General features: G+C 51.3%; 1 long non-coding RNA gene across 1 annotated transcript; it reads right to left on the reverse strand.

The window, feature by feature from the left end:
- Positions 1-569: 569 nt before the first annotated feature.
- Positions 570-20205, reverse strand: LOC130581643 (uncharacterized). Its single transcript, XR_008966251.1, has 3 exons — positions 19896-20205; positions 1690-1754; positions 570-625 (listed from the first exon to the last, which is right to left on the reverse strand). It is a non-coding gene; the product is annotated as an uncharacterized LOC130581643 (long non-coding RNA).
- Positions 20206-20820: the final 615 nt, after the last annotated feature.

Consider the following 20820-nt stretch of genomic DNA (forward strand, 5'->3'; position numbering starts at 1 on the left):
GAAATAACTGAGGGAGGTAATTTCTTGCATGATTTATGCTTGCTCTGCACACCCCAGAGGCCACGTTTTCACCTGGGGTACTTGGATCTGCCGGGGTCAGGAATAAACATTATTGATACCTAAATGTGCTCTGYGGTGGTTTGTAAACAAGCTGCCTCTCGGACTGTGCACAAACACCCATCCTGCCCATTCCCTGCACTTCCAAAGAGCCAAAGGGCACGAATTTTCATGGTTCGCTGAGTAGTTAGAAGAGGATAATCATTAACCTGCTGAGGACAGTCTTTCTTTTGTGAGGTCCTTTATCAGGTGATCTTGCTAACAGACCTGGGGAGAATCTGGGTAGGAGAAGCAACTGTTCTGTTCCCACAAAATCCCAACTCCCCAGCATGGGAGGCTCGTCACAGATGTGTGTTTTTGCTGCCAGGTCAGGCCAGCTTGTTGTGTACGGAACTCTGGATTCACGTGACTTTGGCTGAGTTGCAGTGTAAAGCTCCCAAACATCCAGATCCAGCTCCCCAGAGGTGCCTTTGCTATGAGAAACTCTGGATGTGTTTGTGGGCACAACTCACCGTAAAGGTCCTTCGCGCTCAGCTTGGAGGCTCCGTCRGCTTTGCCCATGCTGCCACTGGAAAAAATACAAATCAACCGCCAGCTCCCAAACATTTTTAACACCAGCTTTCACACAACAGCTCTGCAGCTGTCCCAGAGGAACCAGCGCTTCCCTCCCATGCAAAGCATTTCCTTGTGGGCYGTGCTGGTGGCTCCCTGTGCAACCCTACCTGTTATTCACACCGCTGGCACACGTCACTGAACCCAGCGGTGGAAACAGGACACRGAGCAGCCCAGCCAGGCCTGTCCCCACTAGAGTTACCTTCACAGTGTCCCCTGGAAGGACAGTGCTCTGCAGGGGCTGGGTTAAGGACAGCAGCTCCCAGTGTGCCATAAGTGGGGTTGTTACAGGGAGCARCCCAGCTAAATGGAGATCCCTCTGTGATAAACCTGAGTCCACCTGAACCTGAGGCAATGTCAGAGCCAAGGTGATGATCCCTTCCAAGAGAGAGCAGTGTCAGAGCCAAGGAGATGTACCCCTTGAAGGCGGGAGCTCAGATATGGAACATATCCCATGAAAGAACATGGGAGGATGGAACTGTGTGTAAACAGTTGGGTTTTGGGGTGTCGAGTCTCTAAGCACCACATGTAGGGCCACCTCCTGTGCCTGGGTCATGGGCAGGAATGAGCAGCCAGGAGATAACAGTGTTTTCTCTGGCAGAGGAGGATCCAAGCAGGATCTGAGGCACTGTGGTCAGGCTGTCCTGCACGGAGCAGTGAGCCAGTGGGTGCCCAGGGGCTGCTTTGTGCTGTGTCCCCCTGAGAGCAGCCAACGGTTCAGGTGCTCAGACCCCGTGCAGGGAGGAGGGACAGAGCTGGTGGGGTTCTGGCTCTGTTTGAAGTTGCCATGGGCTGCTGTAGCCCGAGGCTGCAGGTGGAGAGGCTCCTGATGTCCCTCTGCTCTCTCTGCCTAATGTGCCATTATCAAACGCCAGCACACAGGGCAGGTGATGTGTGAGGCAGTGCCAGCTTATGAGGTGCCAGAAAGGGTGAAACAAACACCAGGGACTCTGGGGATGAGCAGGACTGCTYGGAGTATCCCCTGGACAGTAGGAAGGAGTGGTGCAGGAGGATCCTTACTTTGATGAGCCGGGGTTGCTGCTGAGGGATCCCTTGTGACTCATGTTGCTTCACAGGCCGGGCAACTGCAGCAGAAGCACAAGAGACAGAGTCAGTGGTTATAGAACAGGCTCTCAGGTGATTTATCCGTGTACATCCTGCCCTCCCCGTCTCCGAGCTGCGGTCTCCAAGCACATGGGGCAGCAAGGTGAACACAAGGGTGTTTCCTCCGTGCTCTCAGACACCTCTCACTGCTCTGACCTGGACTGAAGGTGACACATCCCAGGATGCTTTTTMAAAACCTACTTCCACCACTCCCTCTTGCCCTTCCATTCCAGGCACACCCCAACTCTGTGGCATTCCAGCATGTCTTCTTCCAGCAGCACTGTCCTGCCCAGGGTTTAACAGGGACAGAGGTGGCCTTGCCTTCATGGTCTGCCCCAGATCCCTGTGCCCATGTGCTCATGGGTGTGTGTCCCAAGTCACTTTTCATGCCTAGAGTTAACTTTTGTTATGTGGTAATTTTAAGCCCTACACCAGCTGTTAAAGTATCTTTACGAGAGGATTGCCCACATAAAGAAAAGTGGCATAACTGAACACTGCTCCACTGGCAGCACAAGGATGGAGGTGGTGAGTGGCTAGTGAAAGGCAGACAGGCTCAGCACAGGTATTTTTCCTCCTCTTTCAGATGAGAATTAGAATGTGGGAGAAGATGTGACAGAGGTCCGGGCACTGCTCTGAAGAACTGCAAGTGGAAAAAGTCAAGAAAATGGAAAAAAAAAGGTATAACAAAATTGCAGGGGATGATTTGTCCTGCTCACCGTATGATAAGATTGTCGGAATTTGGAGGTTTGGCTTTCAAACACTCATTGCTGGCCTAAAGAAAGAAAATCCTCAGCATCTTCAGTGGGATTTCCTGCGAGGGGACCTCTGAGWGTGCTTGGCATGTGGCACGGGCAGGCAATGGAGCTTCCTCCCATGGTTTGTCTTCGCTGAATCTAGGCTAAAGTGTGTRTAATCCCCAGGGAATACTTTGGAGTCATCCCTGACACCTGGGATTTCCCCTCTGGAGGCTGACTATCTGCTGCAGGGCTTCTTGTATCATCAGCAGAGCTGCCCTAGATTCCTTATGTATCCATTTTTATTCCTCATGTTGGAACACTTGTGGTATTTTGCTTGGTGTGTTTCACCCTGAGGTGAGGGCAGAGCCAGTTTTCTCACTGATRTTATCAGGACTGTCAGAGGGATGTATTTATGGGGATGCAGGTGAAGCACTGGCCTGTACACAGACTATCTGGAGAACCCAGCACGTTTTGGGCTCAACCTTACAACTCTCAGCCTGTTTCTGTCACAGTAATACACTCAGCAAAGAGACACTGCTAGGAAGGACTCTCARGTGCATTTTAGTAGCCAGTGTGTTAAAATTCCTCCTTTTATGTCTCTCTTGTGGTCAACACTGAAATCCCTACGCACACCTACAAGAGGTAWAAATTCATATCCATATTAGAATAGAAACTTGGTGGTCTGCCAACCCCTCTGAGTGTAATAAAACCCACCCCTGTGCCCAACCTTGGGTACCTGTGAATTTTTCCTCTGTTAATAGCTATCTGCTGGTTTCCTTTTACAGTCCTCAAACCGTCCCTATCTCCTGGATCTCTTTGTGCATTAGCATAAGATACCTGAAAAAGAGAACTTGGGCTCTTAAAAACCCCGCTCTGCTCTGTTTACTATGCACCACCCAATCATTTGGGTGCCACAGCTGATGATAGCTGGGAATGTTTCTGCATATTAGTGTAATATTTTTGGCTCCCTTTCACTTACTGCCCCAGGGCCATGTCCTAATGTTCTGAAATCCAGGTTACTCCAGCAGGAATGTGTCAACAATTTTGGCCCCTGGAGTTCAGACCTGGTCCAGCCCCAGCTGTGAAGCACSAGGAGGAACCAGGGGTCCTGGTTTTTATTTCTCTTCCCGAAGCTGTGTCCAGAAAAGACCCCTCTGGGATCTGCTCTGTGAGGAACCCATCTAGTACAARCCAAGGTGGCTGCCAGAGGAGCAGACCCCAGGACTGTGGCACCCTCCTTTGTGGGTGAAGCAGGACCAGCCCTGAATTCTTCATCTCATGGTGGTTAATAAAGTACTGCTGGGATCAGCTGGGCTCCCCAGAGGATAAGCTAACCTGGAAGGCTGTCCTCCCTTCCCAGGTGSCCATGTCCCGAAGAGGCCATGGAACTGGAAGCAGTGTATACACCTGCCAAGTCAGCAGGCCCTTATCATGCTGGACTCCCTTTTCTTTGTTTATTCCTGCTATTTTCCTATTTGCCCTTTGCTCGACTCTGGGTTCAGGCCGTGTCTGTGCTCAGCCTTGTGTTGGTCACAGTGAGGGTGTGGTGTGGTGCTGGCCAAGTGAAACAGGGATGGAGCCTCCTGCCAAAGCTTTTAATTCAGCRTTAATTGCCTGATATTAATTGAATCTGAGCTGGAAGACTGTGAGGGGGAAGGGCACATTTCTAAGGGGTTGGAGACTTTCTAATGAGCTTGCTAAATCAAGAGACAACTGGGCTTGTGAAAGGTGAAGGAGGGTTGAGAGTACTTCACCTGAAATGTGGACAGAGCCAGAGACGTGAGAGATGGAGCTGTGGGCTGGCCTTCCCCAGCTTCCCTCTTCCCATGGGAGCATCCCTAAGAGCTCCCACAGTCTGCAGCCTCAGCCAGATGTTGTCTTCTCCCTGCCCTGATTAGAGGGTTCTGAGCTCCCTCTTATCTCCCAGCAGGTGTGGCTGCTGCCTCCTCTTTCCCCAGCGGGATGAGCACAGGGAGGGAGGTGAGAGGCAAATCTCACCCTGTGCAGGCGCCGCCTTTGACTCAGCCTAACCAAAGCCGATTCCAGGACCATCACCCACCCTTTTGCTGGTGCAGGGCAGTGTCTCTGCATGGGTCACCAAGAAAGGCAGCTAAACYTTGCACATGAGCATGGTATGGAATGGGATGGGGACTCCAGGAGTTAAGCCAGGCTCAAATTCCATCCACTGCTGCTGGAGCAACTACAGGGAAGCCAAACTACATGGCTAAAGCCTGGCACCTTGATCTGTCCCAGGCCAGGAGGTCCCAGCACAAATCACCACTGAAGGCTATCAAGGTGGGCGAAGTCATGTTGTACTTCAAAGCACAGGAAATACCACTCCCTGACTTTCCGGCCAGTCTTATCCTTGGAGGTCAAATATCCTCCCAAAGACACACGGAGACGTGACAGGAGCCTGGCATTGTCTGCACCACATTTCTGTACTTTTATAGCAAATGGAAGCCRGCCATGCATTGTTTTGGCTTTCTCTGAGTCTCTTTGAAGAGGAAGCTGTGACATTGATCCYTCTTCTCCAAGAGTGGACAAGCGCTTTGTGAAGGGAAAGAGTAACATCTTTTTCTCCCTTCTGGGATAATCTCTGCTATTGTTGCACTGTATTTTTATTAGGTATAGTTCTCCCTTATCTGCTGTGGTCAGACTTCTTACAGGGCATGGAAAGGACATGAAAAATTATGGATTTGGGTAAAGACTGGACAACTTGAAAGCGTACAATACTAGTGAGGTTTTTAGGGCTGTAAGCATTATCATCATGGTTAATAACAACAGCAGCTGGTGTTGGTGAGTATTTTTCTTCATGGGTCTAAGACCTTTAAGACAGGTTGGGGATTTTGAGATCAGAGAATATTAGGATGGGGATCATAGCAGCAGGCAAATTTTGGTCAAAACAATGGTTTTTACTGGAAGAGTAGGAAAAGATGGCAAAACCCCCCAAACCCTTAAGCTAAGTGACCCAGGAGCAATAGCAAGTTGTTCCAAGCATGTTCTAACCCAATTCTAACAGACCTTGTCTSTGTTTCCATCAGTCATCCCACCAAAATCTGCCTGGGGTGGCAGGACTTCTGAATTCCCCACCAGCCATGGTGAAAGGAGGCTCTGCACCAAGAGGTGATGGGGCTTGGGCTCTGGGGAGATCCCTGCGATGGAAATACTCCCTGGGGTCCTGCCTGGGGTGAGGGTCCAGTGTAACCCTGCTGTCTGTGTGTGTATCCCATGCCAGGGGGATGGGCCAGGCAGAAGTGCTGGATTGGCAGCAGCCTCAGGCAGTAACATAAAGCGTCAGGGAGAAACATGAGCTGGCCACCACACGATGTTATCTCTGAAACTTCCTAGGCCCACAAAGCGCCRTCTGTTAGGGCTGCTGGGTGTTTTCCTACGGGAATGTCACACAGGAGAAAGCTCTTTGGTGGGCTGYGCTGCAGAGCTGGGGCTGCTTGGACTCTGAGGAGAGCAAAGGGAGCACAATCATTGTGCTGTGCATGTCCTGCACTGTCCCTGCTCCAGACAGCTCCYCCGGTCCCTGGGAGTATCCCACCAGCTCCCATAATCCATCCTATCTGCTCTGATGGTATGGAAGGAGCTGGCACCTAGGGAAGGCCACAATCCCACATCAATCCACTAACAAAACAGCTTTTGGGCATTAGTGAGGCACCGGGATGTGTGTGCTCAGGGCTCCCCATGAGGCACCAAGAGTCCTAAATTCACACAAACTGGTTTAGATCTCAAAAAGTGCTTGTAAGRTGGATCCTGGGAGCCTGTGGTTGATTTGAGAACTTCACATGGTCTCCTGGTCCAGCCTCCTAACAACGGAACCACCCTTCGCCAGCTTTTAGTTCTKTTTCTGAACCTCCCTGTAAGGATGACCTAAGGGCTCACCAGGAGAAACTCAGGGTCTCTGCCAGGAACATGCACTCATTAAAAAAATAATCTTTGGCTTAGTCAGAAAGCATCAGGAAATGCAAATCCAGAACAGAGAGGCTGACAGCCAAACAGAGGAACAGGTTGTTGTTTCTCCTTGGAAAAGCAAGCCAAGATCATGTCCCATCCAAAATTTCCCAATCCTGTGTTTGCAAAATCAGGCCGTGGTTGTTCAGCAGGATCACTTCCCCGCTCTGTTTTACTGCTGGTGATTCCTGCTTCAGGAAGGGGAACACCTCCAGATGACACTGCCTGGAGAGCCTGGCGGCTCTAGGAGTCCCCACTGTTACCTGTGTCGTTTGAGATCCCTTTACAACACCCCAAGTTTGGGAAAGTGGCAAGTCCTGTGTTTTCTTCCTTCCTCTACCCTTTCCAGTTATCCTTAGAGTGATGGAGCCACTCGGGATCGTGGATCCCTTTGRAAAGACACAAACCTGTAGAAGAGGGGAGCTGGAGGGTGTGTGTGGCACATGCCCTCTTACAGCAGAGGCATTCCTGGGTACAGCCTGCCAGGTGTCTGGAGGAAACACTCCCTGCTCTGCACATCACATTGTTCACATGGTGGAGATGCTTCAGAAAACGAGCATCTGGAGAAATATAACCCAGCCCCCCAGGTCTGGGCAGAGAGGAACCAAGTGTTCTTCAGCCTTCGTGGCAGAAGTGGCATCAACTCTTTTGGACTGAGCCATCCCAGACCTATAGGCCACCCCTGTACCATCTTTGTGGACCCTGGCCCCCTCTGAATCTCATCTGGATTTACCGTTGGTCTCCAAGGGGCTGAAATGGAGCCTAGGGAGCTCAGAAACACAAACTGGCACTACAGAGCCAAGGTGAACCAATATTTACAGATTCCTGATGGGAGATTCACAAACTACCKAGAGAGAGAACGTGTCCATGATCCRCAAACAGACCTTAMTTTAGGTCMCAGACTGGAGTCCAGCAGCACCGGAGGCCCTCGGTGCCCACAGGTTGGGGCGGAAAAGGAAAGCTCTGAACCAAAAATGAGGAGCTTTTATATTCCTGCCAGAAAGTAAAACCTCCCTCCCAGAACTACAACCAAAAGCAAGTCTAGACAGCGCCCTGCTCTATAAATACCCARAGAAAATGCACAAATWGTCTYCAAGATCTTGGGGAAAAAACTGGAAGCTGACTCCACTACCCCTCAAAAAGACTTGTTTGCAGAGTCCCTGTGCAGTCACAGCTCCTGGATTTACATTTTTTCTCTCTGGGAAACAGGGAGTGTTTCCTCCACCACAGAAGCTGGGTGGAAGGAAAACAGGGAGCAGGCCTGGGCTTGCTGTGTGTCTTGCCAGRGGTTCCAAGGTGAGCATTATCCATGCTTGGGCTGCAGTCTAGAGAGCTGGAGAGCCAGGCCCAGAAACAGCGTGTTAAATATTAATGGCTGCCTTTGGAAAGATGCAGAAGATGGATGAGCATTCCTTACAAAAAAGCTCATTAAGTGGTTTAAATTAAAAGACCCCAGTTCAAAAAATCCCCACTGGGAGAAAGTGTCATGGAGTCACTTGTACTCCCCAGGAAGAGAAACCAGCATGAGGCGTTCCCTCAACTTCTTGGGAATAGAGGAGTGTTGTGAGGAAATTTGTAGCTTTTTCCCTCTGTCCTGTTTTTGTTTTGAACCCACACCTTCTGTGAGCTAATCCTGTCCTCAGCACCACCCAGCTCCTGGGAGGTGGGAGCCAAGGAGCTGTGGGAGGCTGGAGCTGGCCATGGGACTGTCTGGGAGGATGCAAGGGMAAGGTTCCATGGCTCTGGTGCTGCCAGGACCTGTGGGTGTAGCATGCCTGGTATTCCAAAAGTTTRCTGAAGAAGGTGCTGGTGGTTGTCATGCTGAAGGTTTCTCAGTCCTGTGTCCTTATTCATCCCACAACCCYCAAAAATGATCCCCTTTTCCCAGCCTGGTGTTGTACTCCAGGCACTGCATCACCAGCAGCAGGAGGGTTAAAGCTGTGATTTTTAGACATGGGAAGGATTTCACACTGTTGATGAAATGAAACCTTTCTCTTTGCTCTGTATAGAAATCAGGAGYCAGAGATCAGGCCAGTGGAAAGAGGGAGTGACTCTGCCCGTGTGTGTCATATTCCAGAGCAGGATAATGGCCAAGCCCAGCTGGTGGAGGGTGTTGAATCGCCTCTGTGTTCAGAAAAAAMACCAAAATCCTGAAACCAGCTGTGTGCTCATGCCCCTGGCTGCAGGCACCAGCTCCCAGAGCTGTTCTTCACGTGCACCTCCTGCAGAGCTGGAATATTGCTCTGATGGCTTTTCCAAGCTCGAAGGCATTTGTGGAACAGCYGGGAGACTYRGTGAAAGGCTGGCACTGGTGGSAGTTGTGGRCTGCCCATCCCTGCRAGTGTTTAAGGCTGGGTTGGACRGGGCTTGGAGCAACCTGGTCTAAGGGAAGGTGACCCTACCCATGGCACAGGAAAGAGCTGCATGGTCTTTAGGSTCCCTTCCAGCCCAAACCATCCCAGATTCTGTGAGGATGGKCTAGAGCTGGCATGGAATTGTGAAGGTTCCTGTCATGTCCCTGCTGCTTCCCACAGTAATGCCACAGCTCTGATGGAGAGGAGCACAGCAAAGTAGTGTTTGTCGTGGTGGGATTTCCAGGAACAAAGCTCAGGGCTGTCACATCCATGCTGGAAAGTGGTGCTGTGTTTGTGCAAAGCACCCACAGCAAAATGGCTTCTTCCAGAAGCTTCRAAGCTGCCTGGTCCAACAGGGACCACGCTGATATCCTCTGGGTGGTCCTGGTTTGTCTGGTGGGGGACCAGTCGTTCCTCACCAGGTCTGGGTGCACAGGTAGGTGAGAAATTGGCTCTGCTGTTTGAGCTGATAACTCAAGTGCCTTAATTGTCCATTAAATGATTGCAGCAATGTCTAAGTTCACMGTGCCCTTCTCACATCAATCCTGTGCAATCCCTATGAGCCAGCCTCAGCATTCCTGCTTCCTCACCTCTAACAGCACAACTGTAAAGCATTAACAGATGCATTTGGCAGGCAGATTAATTTTCCACAGTAATTCCCAGCCTTTAGCCCTAAGCAGACCATGATACCCATGAGCATCCTTGCCTGGCTACTGCCAGCCCAAATTTGGCTGAATTGCATCAAGCAAAGCCTCGGGCTGTGGCTGGTCCCTCACCGCTCGGGAGGAGCAGAGGGAATCTCGTTTGTCAGTGCAAACAGTGTCACTCCCCCGTGCTGATGGGTTCATGAGCAAGACAGAGCTGCTAAGATYCAAGGGACCTTTCCACCTCCTCCTAAAGGAAGGGCATTTTTGGTCACTCCCTGAAATGCTGATTCACTTCCCTGGCAGAAAGTCAGGCATGTAGCAGGGCAGTAGGTGTGCCAAGTGCTTTTTCTCCATCAGAGAAAAGCTGTTATTAGGCTGAGAGCCAYTTTGGGGCCACTTTTAGCTTCAGTTTGTCTCCAGCAATATCAGCTCAAAGTTTTTGGGGTTAAATGAGTACCGGTAAATCTGCACCAAGAAATTGGTAAATCTGAACTAAAAATCCTGCTCTGCCTGTATGGAAAGGTCACAGCATCCTGTCTTTCCCCAGTGAAAGGGAGAGGGCTGTAGCCCATCTCCCTGTGCCCGAGCTTTTCCACTCTGCTCCTGTCCCAAATCTCTGCCCACAGCAGTAGGGGCTTGGTAAGCATCAGTAATTTTCATTTCCTGCTGTAAAACKCCCCCTGGGCTTTTTGCTGGAAGGGTGGGGCAGAAGATTTAAGGGAGGAGATTCATCCCTTAAAAATCTCATTTGATATTTAAGGCTTTTCCAGCCTTTTTAAGCTAATCATGACAACATTCATTGCCATCTCTTCCCATCCTATTTTTTGCTTCCTACTCATATCCTGTCCGGGTATTTTTGGCCATTTGTAACAATTCATTTGAGCTAAAACTTGGCACATGGGAGCTTGACTTTGAGTGTCCCTGCAGGAAAACAACCTGACACCAGTTTAACCAGCTCAGTGGTGGCTCTCAGAGAGGTGCTGGGGCTCAGGTCAGCTTTTGGTCTGACAACAGCATTTGAGCATTTTTAGTTGCAGTCTGATGTTGCTTTTTCCTTCTGTGGTTGGTATTTTCATATATATATGTGTGTATATATATGTCTGTGTATATATATGTATATATATGTATGTATATATATATATAATGGTAAATTAAATTTTAAATGGAAAAATGGGGATTTATCCCTTCCCAGTCACCTCCGAATGGCAGAAATGGGATTTCATCCAAAGGGACATTTGCTGTCCATCACTGATTTGTTTTACGTGCAAAATGCTGAGATTTTTGGATTTTCAGAGAGTCCCTATAGGAGCCATAAATTTACTGCTGGCATAAAACATGTTCTGCTTCAAAATACTCAACCCAACTCTCACACCCAGCTGAAGGATGCCGTGCTCTGYTTCTGGGGTCAGAAGACAAGATGTACAGTCACAGGAAATCACTGATTTCCAATGTTTGGGCTTTCAGGGAAGCTGTGGATGAGACCACAGGAGGGTTTTGCAGCCTGAACATCCAGTTACCCAGTAACCAGAACAATCCCAGGAGAGATTATTCCAAAACCAAAATAAACCCTATTCCCTTTGCCCTTTGTTTTATATAGAATAGAAGGATGTGTGAGGCTGGGTTTATCAAAATAATTCAAATGGCAGTTTCTAATCTTGCGGTGCAGAAATGTTTTAACGATCTTGACACAAAAAAATTCATCTCCTGCAAGGGCAAGGAGGAAAAAGCACAATTGGTCCCTGCAGAGGCTGGGATGGGAGTCTGAGCTGGGCGAGGAGGAACCTGACTGGTTCCAGGGCTGGGAAGGGGAGAGAAGAGTTTCCTGCAGTGCTTTAACGAGGAAAGGTTTCCCTGGCCACTCCTGTGTGCCACAGGAGCTTTGGCRTGGAGATTTCCAGTCCCCAAAAGCTAAAGCTGTGCAGGGCACATGAAAGATTCTTTCTGCTGTGGGAACCATGGCAGTGGGGAGCAGGTTCACCCAGGGCAGTTGCGCTGTCTTGTTCTTGGAGATTTTCAAGAACAGCAAGAGTGAACTGTGCAGCCTGTTCTGATTCCAGAGTTGACCCTGCCTGGGGTTGCCCTGGATCCCTTCTGGCCTGGATAATGCCATGATCCTCAGAGRAGAGGTGGAAAGGAACAGGAAAGTCTTTTATGCCAGGTGGGCAGGTGTGTGTGGAAGGATCAGGGCTGTTGGCACGCAATGGGGCCAACACAGGCCACATGGATGCTCCTGCAGCCAAAGGGGAGCTGGGGTAGTGCTTACCATGACCTGGGTTTAAAACCACTGAGTTCCCCTCGTTGGCCAACTGTCTTTAGGTCTGATCTTTAAATGAGCTGCAGGTTTATGGGTCCCCTCTGCAGCAGAGAAAGTTGGCAGAAGYAGAGTTCTGCCTGACCATGCACATTGGAGAACTTGGCATATTCTGGGAAGGTTGTTCTGAAGGAACAGGCAGGCAGCCCTGAGAGCACAGAATACTTGTGGTTTGGGAAGGACAAAGGGCTGCTCCTGGTGCTCACAGTCAGCTGTTCCTSAATCCTGCCCTGGGGGCCTACTGTCGAGCTCATGGATGCTCAGGGATGTCACGAGCTMCCCAAGTGTTCCTTCACCTTGAGCTGTGGGGTCAGGATTCCAAGAGGAGGACCTGCATGCCCATCACTCACGTGGTGCCAGAGCTAAGCAGGGCCTTGTGAGCAGCATCCTGGCAGCCACAGGCACCTGGCAAGGGTGGATCAGAGACAGCTCAGGGAAAATACCAGGGACTGCTGAGGATGGTGGCAGATCAGACCTCCCCCGCAACCTTCTCCTGCCTCAGTCGTCCTTGTCACCTCTGAGTGTTTGCTCACCAGGTCTTGGCAGGCAGGGAGCAGGGAGCAGGGAGCAGGGAGCAGGGAGCAGAGAGCAGGAGTGTCTCCGGGCTCGTGCCAGATGTGCAGCAGATGTTTGAGGGCCTGTCTGGTCTAGTTTGCACATGGCTGTGGCAGGGATTTGGCTGCCTGGCTGGTTTCAGGCCTCACTTCCTGGGCTGTGACTAAATCTGTACATTTCCTTCCACTGAGCAGCCACTGAGGCCAGAGCTCCTGTCCTCCCTTCCATCTTCCCCTTGGCACAGAGGAGCCTGGACGTGGGGTAGTCCATCACCTCTCCCATCAGCTGCCCTCAGTTCTGCTCTGTGGCAGGTGGAGAGCACACACACGGCTGCAGCACATGGATACCTGGAGGAGAGGCCAGGAACAGGACTGGACTATGGGAAGCCTCTGCAAATTTTCCCAGCCTCTAGCAGTGGGAGTGAAGAGCTCCTAGTGCTCTTTTCCATCTCTGAATCTCTTCAACTGCGTYTGGCCAAGCTGTGTAAACTTTGGACATCCTGAATGGCCTGTGGCAGGATGCTCCATGATCATCTCTGCATGGTGTTCTCAGCCACCTCCTTTTGTTCCTGCTGCACTTGCCAGCTGCTGGTTTCATGGGATGCCCCCCAGCTCTGTCAGCAGGAAGCAGCTGTTCCTCATTCCCTGTCTCCATGCCACGGGCTATCACAGATCTCAAGGAGAGCAGCACCTCAGTGTCCCTGTCCCAAGCTGAAGAGCACTGCAAGTTTCATGGCTGAAGTCCCAGATACAGGGGCTGCTCCTGGTTTGTTTTTAAGCTCGGAGCAGACGCAGCAGTGCGAAGTGCTTCCATGTCAAGAGATTGCTCAGGCAGCTGATAACCCAACCACACCTTGGGTGTTACCTGCTCGTTCTGGCAGAGACCAGCAATGAGCACAGCTCTGGTACATTTGCTCTCAATTTATCCTGTTGAACCTGCTCCTGCCTCGCTCCTCGGACAGAGGCGCAGCTCTTCTGGCTTTTTTTAGCTGCTGAAGCTTTATCAACTAATTTTCCAAGCAGCAGCAGCTCACAGCAAACCTCACAGTCCTGGAGTTATCCCTGAGAGCCTTTCGTGCCACTTTTACATTTCCACCCAACATTTTCTATTGCAAATCAAAACGGGGGGAAATCCAACCCAGTATTTTCCTTGTGTTTTTACTCTGGCTGGAATGCTGGGTTGGAGTAGACATATACCTGAATGCTGGACTGGAGTCTCCCTCCTCCAGCTGGATTCCCTGCTATGGAAATTCTGCAGGGGCAGCTGGAGATTCCTGTCTTACTCCCTTTGGAAATCATGGAAACATAGAATAAATAGATAGAACATAGAATCAGCCCTTTGATTTTAGTGTATCAAATAGCCATTTCCATAGCTCAGATGTACCAACCCCCTCCTGCAGTTTGGCAGGGTTTCTGTTCTCCCGTGTTGGAAAAAGAGGTGAATCAGGAATGTACCTGCCTGCATGGCCAGGTCCCAAACCTATCAGGAAATCAGGCAGAGATGCTGGCRTGCAGGTGCGTGGTGCTACAAGACTCCTTCCCCCAACAGCCTGAGGGGCTGGACTCTTTTTTTCATGGGGAACTGGATCAAGCCTGTTAAGCATCCACGTAACTTCAGTCAGAGGATTTGTTTGGTGCAGTCTGGAATGCCCTTTCCATGACAGAAATCCTGCCTGTGTCACAAATCAAGTGACAGTGTGCAAGACCCTTCTGTAGTCAGTGTACCTGGACTGTAGCCACCCCTACTACCTAACCTTACCTCCTCACCTGCACTGGGCTACCTGGGTACATCTTATTCCTCTTCCTTTTTCAAGGACTTTGGAAAGCACCACATGTCAGCCCAGAAGCAATGCTGGGAGCACCAGGTACCGAAAACAGGACGAACTGCCTGGCTGTGTGAAAGTCAGAGTTACAGGTTAACCCGCAGGAATGGCCACAGACAAGGACATTCGCTTCTGCCCCAGAGGAAGACATTAATATCTGCCCAGGGAAAAGAGGTTTTAATTAGTGCTCCCTTCTGCACAGAGCCTAGCCCTCCTCCTCCGTCTCCTCAGCTGAACACAGCTATAATTAAGAGGCAGAAGTGTCAGGAATGAAAGTAGGCTCCAGCCTATGATTTATTAAGGGATATCATGGGTGCAATTACCTTTCTCCCTTCTCCTCTCACAGGTGTTTTTATGAAGTGAATTTACTRATGAAAGGATTGTCTGAGGCTCAGGCAAATGGACACCTCTGTGTTTATCTCAGMACCGACAGCAAAGTCACTGCTGTGCCTCCATACAGTCACCACTGAAAGCCTTAAACCTGACTTGTCATAGATCCTGGAAYGGTTACAGTTGGAAAAAACTTCCATTCCCCTGTCATGGACAGGGACCATGCCCTGTGCCTGCCTTCCACCATTCCAAGTTGCTGCAAGTCCCTTCCAACCTGGCCTTGAACACTGCCAGGGTTGGACAGCCACAGCTTCTCTGGAAGAATTTCTTCCCTAATGTAAAGCCACTCTCCCTCAGCTTAAGGCCATTCCTCCTTGTCCTGTCACTCCATGCCCTTATGAAAAAGAGGAGTTTGGAGGACTTGGAAGAGTTTGTGTCCACAAGTCACAGTTCTGGCCAGCAGCAGCGGTGGGACGAGGAGACACTCAGGGGAGTCCTGATGGTGGCAATGAGGAGTGAGTGACAGACTAGGACAAGCCACTGGCATGCCCACAGCAGTGGGCTGGGGCAGCTTTGGGGTTCACTTCGTATTTGCTGGTGAGGGAATCTGGAGTCACCCATGATTTTATGTGTCAGTTCTGGCAGCCAATGCTTGTAAGGGCATGGAGGCATTCTCAGCTCCCAGATGGTTCCCACTTCTGTCCATCCTGAGCGAGGGAGAAGTTAGGTGTAAACAGTCTGGGGGAGGGTGGTGTTGACTCAGTCTGATCCCAATCGCCATCCCACCAGCAGCACTATTTCACTTTCTGAATCAGCCGTGGTGCCTGAACTTTGGTTTATTGCCATTTGGATGGGCTGCACTTTACCTTTGTAGGATATAAATCTGGACCGGTTGAGACTGATAAGACAGAGGGATAAAAAAGAAAAAGGAAGAAGGAAGGACTAAACTTAAAATCAAATTATAAAAGCTTTTGGGTGTCAGTGCCACAACCAGAAACCAAAAATAGGAAAGAATTTGCTGTCCCATTTCAAGGCAGTGCTGAAAGACCCCAGCCCACAAATGTGGAATGTTCCTGCTCCACCAGCCATGGAAAGAGCTGTCTTCACCTGGGGCAAGGCTGGGTTGGAGGCCCTTGAGCCACAAGGACTCATTTGTGCCACAACTGCCCATCACTACAGCCAAGGCTGTTGCAAAACCCTATCCCATCACCCTAAGGATGTTCAGYTCCTCCATTCCAGCTGAAATGGCTGCTAGAAGCTGTGGTAGTGTCCAGAGAGAGTGAAAGGAGAGATGAATCAGTGGGCTAATACCTCAGCAGGTGAAGACCCAAGTGTGGGCTAGATGTGGGAATGTGCCCCTGGCTCTGGAGACGAAGATTTCTCACACGTGAGTTTTGTTTGCCCTTCTGAGCAGGATAAGGAGAACCTTTGTGAGTGATGCTGGTGAGMAGGGTTGATTTGGACCCTCCTCTGAAGGCAGGGATGGATGCAAAGAGCATCCCGAGGAGTGTCTAGCTGTGTGCCRGATGGGCTGGAGCAGCCCAGCCTCTGCCATCAGCCTCTTGCCTTGTGAGGGGCCCCTGATCCACTGTGCCTGCAGGAACAGGCACCTCCTTGGTGCTTCCAACCAAATGAGGGCCCAGCAGCTTGTCTGGGCACTTCAGTCCCTGTCCCAGGGCAGCTGAGCAGGCAGAGCCTGTGACTCCCCACTTCTTCCTGGGGGATGGAAGCTTTTGTTCTGTTCTCAGCAGATCCTCAGTGGCAGCAGCACAGTAACGCCCTTGGGAGCACTTGGGGAATGGGAACAAGGGCTGGGCTCTCCTGGGGAATTGTAGTTCAGGTGAATGGGAAATACCTCCAAACCGGTCCAGCTCAGCTGCACGCCCTTCCCTCCCTTCTTAATTGCAATTCTTCCTAATTTATCTGGATTACCAGGAAGTAAAATGCCAGGACTTTTTTGGTTACCCCACTGRCATAGTGCATTTCAATTTTGGAGGCGGCACTGTTGCCAGCCCAGGAGAAAGGAAAACTCTCACTGCCTTGGGAAAGGACAAACCCTYACCTGTGTGCAGAGGCAGCCATGTCCATGTGGGAGCAGCTGTCTCTGGATCCCCTKCCTTTCCCTCTTGACACCCACTTAATGCAGGGGCACTAAATGTTTTAGGGATGGGTGACAGARTATTTTTTCCCTAAGCTTGACATTTCAAACCCAAGTTTGCAAGAGGACAGAGATGCTGTTCACGGCCACCCCACTCCATGAAAATTCTTCCGCTCTGCTGTATTCCTGACTGTGTTCTTGTGGGCAGGTGGAAATCCGGAGCTAAACTGTGATATCAGACCTCCTGAACCTCCTTGGATCTCATGTCCTGCATCACTCAGGCGTTGTGCAGTGCCTGGACCCGTTTCTGATGGTGAAAGGACTCTCCTACCATGTGGTTGGATGAGCAGGGAGGGTTTCTGGAGGTACCACCCTTCCCCTCCCTTGAAGTGGGAAACATGAATACCTCCTGGGCAGGCAAGTGGGTATTTTTTGGGGCACCTGCCGAGCTTTGGCCAAACAGGTGGTTCAGGAGGCCATGCTGGCAGAGCTGCTGGATCCGCTGGATCCGTGGGAGCTGCCATGCCAGGCAGACACTGCACTGCTGGCAAAGCTCTAACAATGCAGGAGGTCATCCCTGGTGCTCCGGGAAGTCTGTGGACTTTGCCTGGCACTTCTGCTTGGGGGTCACTAGGGTAGGCTCGAGTATTTTCCGGGGGTGATTGTTTTATTGCCAGTGCCACCAGACTGGCAGGCTAAAGGCCGTGCATTCCATTCCGCCCTGGAGGGAAGGGCAGCGCTGCTGACTGCACTTGTGGAAAGGAGTTGTGAGCCCTGACCAGCCCTGAGCAAGGACAAAAACATTAAGCCTTCTTCAAAACTGCAAACTTGCCCTGACCCTGCATTTTGGGGAGACTATGGCATGGAAGGGAGAAAGCAGAGAGTGACAGAGAGTGYTCCAAAGCAGCACCCCAGATCCAGTCCCCTGGGAATAATACTCCAGGAGTCCTCTGCGCACTCAGGGCTTATTTCATATGGATGTTTCTCAAGCCCACACAAGCCAACGCATTTGTTCTCCCTGTTTCACTCCTTTCTTTTTTACCACAAGGACTGAAACCTCCCRAGTCCTACAGCTCATTAGTGTCTCTTCTGAATCTTTCTTTTCCAAAATGATCCTGTGACCCTATGAAAAGCATTTTGTTTTCCAGCACATTCCAAACCATCTCATCCAGGGGCAGATGCCAACAAACCTCTGGCAGGTTTGGCCCTCCAGCCATGCTCCAGCAGGGTCTCCTCTCAGGACCTGCAGCCCGGTTGAGTGACCAGAGCAGAGCAAGCAGGCCGGAGTTCTTCCTGTGCAACCCTTCCCTGACTCCTCATGTCCCTGGTTGAATCCAGGCAGGCAGCCATGACAATTTGTGACAGCCTGACAAAATGGTGGCTACTGTGAGATCACCCCAGACAGCATCTGCTCCCCAATGTCCCTCAGAGAATCATCACAGTTGGAATGGACCTTCGAGATCATCTAGTCCAACCCTCAACCCATCACACCATCCATAGCAGTTGGGCAGGTGGAGCAACGACCTGCAGGGCTATTTCAGGCTCAGGGCTGGGCTTCGTCACTCTGATTGATGGTGAGCAGTTTGTAGTCAGCAAAGGCGGGCCCTGAGGTACATTCTGCCTGCCCCTGTGATACCTATCCCATGGCTCAGAAGATATTTCCTCCCGGTGCTTAGCAGCATCCAGGCTGCCCACCTCTGTCGTGGTGTCTGTGCCCWCCCTGACATGGGGGGTGATGGCAGAGGGGCAGAAAGCCAAGGGCTYRAAGCTTGTYTTGGCAAACTGCTCCATGGCCCCAYRYGAGCAGTGTGAGCACGTCACAGCCGTTCTCCRGCRTCACTCACAGCTCCTCCCGGGACTGCACCAACGCCAGCGCTGAACTKTTCCTTGGGTGCCCAAAAACACCCTGTCCCTCTAAGCTCCATGATGATATGACAAACCCACCTTGCCCTGCTGAGTACAGTGGGGTCGATCTGGCTCWAGACCACGTGGAGGGCTGGGACAAAGCTGGAAGAGCACCACTCTTTGGCCAGCCTTCCCAAGGCTCCAGCTGCAGAAACCAGCAGCATGAATGACGCACACCTGACCACAGTGGAACTGAGCTGTAGTGCAGTCCCAAACACCAGTTCAAGCCTTGGTTTTAAACAAGGCCAAACAATGACCTTTGACTCTCACAGACACCTTCCCACAGTGGATCCCAAGTCCCTCTTCCCAGTCCTGTTTTAAAGGGACCCTTGATTCTGGACTGATGCTTGCCTTTTCTGTCTGTGAAGGACTAATTTTCCTTTTCAAACAACTGAAAACTTGATCACAGGGCAAAACAGAGCCAGGAATGTGCAGCTGCCTGCAGCATCCATGGGCAAACCCCTGCGTGGGTCCCTGCTGTGTCAGCTGGGGGCTGAGCCTCTGGCTGTCACTTCTTTTCCTCAAAAAAAATCCTTTTTAAGGRCACATCCCAGCCCAACTTTGGCACTCCTGGAGGAGCAACTGCTGATGGATCCGATCCCTGCTGCAGCCCAGTTTTGGAGCAGCCCAGCCACACAGGCGTTAACTCCCCGTTGCCCTAATTAGGCCGGGCAGTCACCGGATTTTACTACTGCGCTGTGTCACAGTTATTTCCAGTATTTGAAAATAATGTCGGTCACATCATTTGCCCCTGAGCCTTGTCCTTGGTGAAGTTTGCACCGGCATTTTCCAGGTAAATAAGAGAAAGGGGACGGGAATGCTGAGACTCGTTAGCGTGGATGAAAGCTCATCAGGAGGCAGAGCCATCAYGCGAGGGAACAGGGCAGCTCCGAGCTTCCCTTTCTGCTGAAATCGGGTGCTGAATCCTGCCAGGTTCAGGGTAGGAAGAGCTCGCCCACCAAGAGCAGCAGCTCCTTGAGGGGCCCCGTGGGTAACGGCCAAAAAAATTCTACACATGTCCTCAAAAGAGGAAACCCCGAGGTTTGCAAACAAACAGCTGCTCAAAACTACGTCTCCAGACTTCATTAGGAACAGAAAAAATGCCTCGTTCTGTGCCAAATGGACATTTTGCTGCCAAGAAAGTGCCACCTACTGGATCTCACCCGGTGGGGAATCACCAGGACGGGAAACAAACTCAGAAAACACAATGCTGGGAAAAGTACGTTTTTTCACCTTTTAAAAATAAAACAACAGAAAACTACCCTGATAGTTTTCTCAGGATAGCTCTCCCAGCCACTGCCTCTCTCCAGCCACGCTCCCTCCACAGCGCAATCAGRCTTTTGGAGTGGATAAAAGCTGGGGAGGGGGATGTGAAGTTTTAGGGTTTGCAAAGAAGAACTCACCGGTGCTGAAAAGCCGCTCTGGTTTCCCGCAATTGCCTCAGCTCCCGTGAGTTCTCTCCCAGTTTTCCGTGCCCTCCTAGTTAAATCCTGCTGCCATTCTCCAGCAGCCAAGCTCCCTGTCCTCCCTGCACAGGCTGTGAGCCCGATGACCCGAACGCTGAAGGAAAGTGGGAGGCAGAGCCCACCCGGCACGCCGGCCCGAGGGTCCCCGTGCCGTGGCTCCCCGCTGCCCTTTCCTCCCGGTGCCGCTCGCCCCGGGTGTCTGAGAGCAGGTGACAGAGGTTTCTTGGCAGAGAGAGGAGGGGAGGGATGGGGAGGCAGCGAGAGGTGGAGCTGGGACCCGGAGCAACAGGTTACTGTATAACCAGGAGCGGCGGCCGCGGCAGCGCCGGGGGCTGCTGCAGCCTTCGCCCACTCCCCGGGCAAGGCGACCAAGAGCCCAGGAGGGACGTGTTAAACTTCGGGTTTCTTGCTCCCGAGAACATTTTGTACCCAATGGGAAGGTTGAAGGTGGCGAGGGGAGGTGAAGGAGTGCTTGGAGCTCGATTTTCCATCGCCGGTGAGGGAGGGGACGTGCTGCCCGACCGCCTCACGGGGGGAACAAGGCACCCTTTGTGCAGCTCAGGGCTCTGCTCGGCGCTGGCTCGCSGGTTGTTTTCCTCCAGCATCGCTCCTGCCTGTTCTCTGCCCCGATGTCTGCAGCAAGGAAAGGTGTTGGGAGATGAAGGGAGAAGGCAAAGCGTCCTCTCTATCAAGTTCCCCAAAGCAATCAGAGGTGTGGAGCAGAGTCTGCTGAGCACAGTCTCCTTTGGGGTACYCCCTCTGTGGCACTGCGCACCGTGGGGTTACATGGCCATAAAGCCCCTCATTTTGCCCCAGCTCTTCCATGAAAGAGARTAGGTTTAGATGGGATATCGRGAGCAAA

This window comes from Malurus melanocephalus, unplaced genomic scaffold (assembly GCF_030028575.1).
Source record: "Malurus melanocephalus ecotype Western Australia unplaced genomic scaffold, MMel_1.1 scaffold_426, whole genome shotgun sequence".
Taxonomy (NCBI): Eukaryota; Metazoa; Chordata; class Aves; order Passeriformes; family Maluridae; genus Malurus; species Malurus melanocephalus.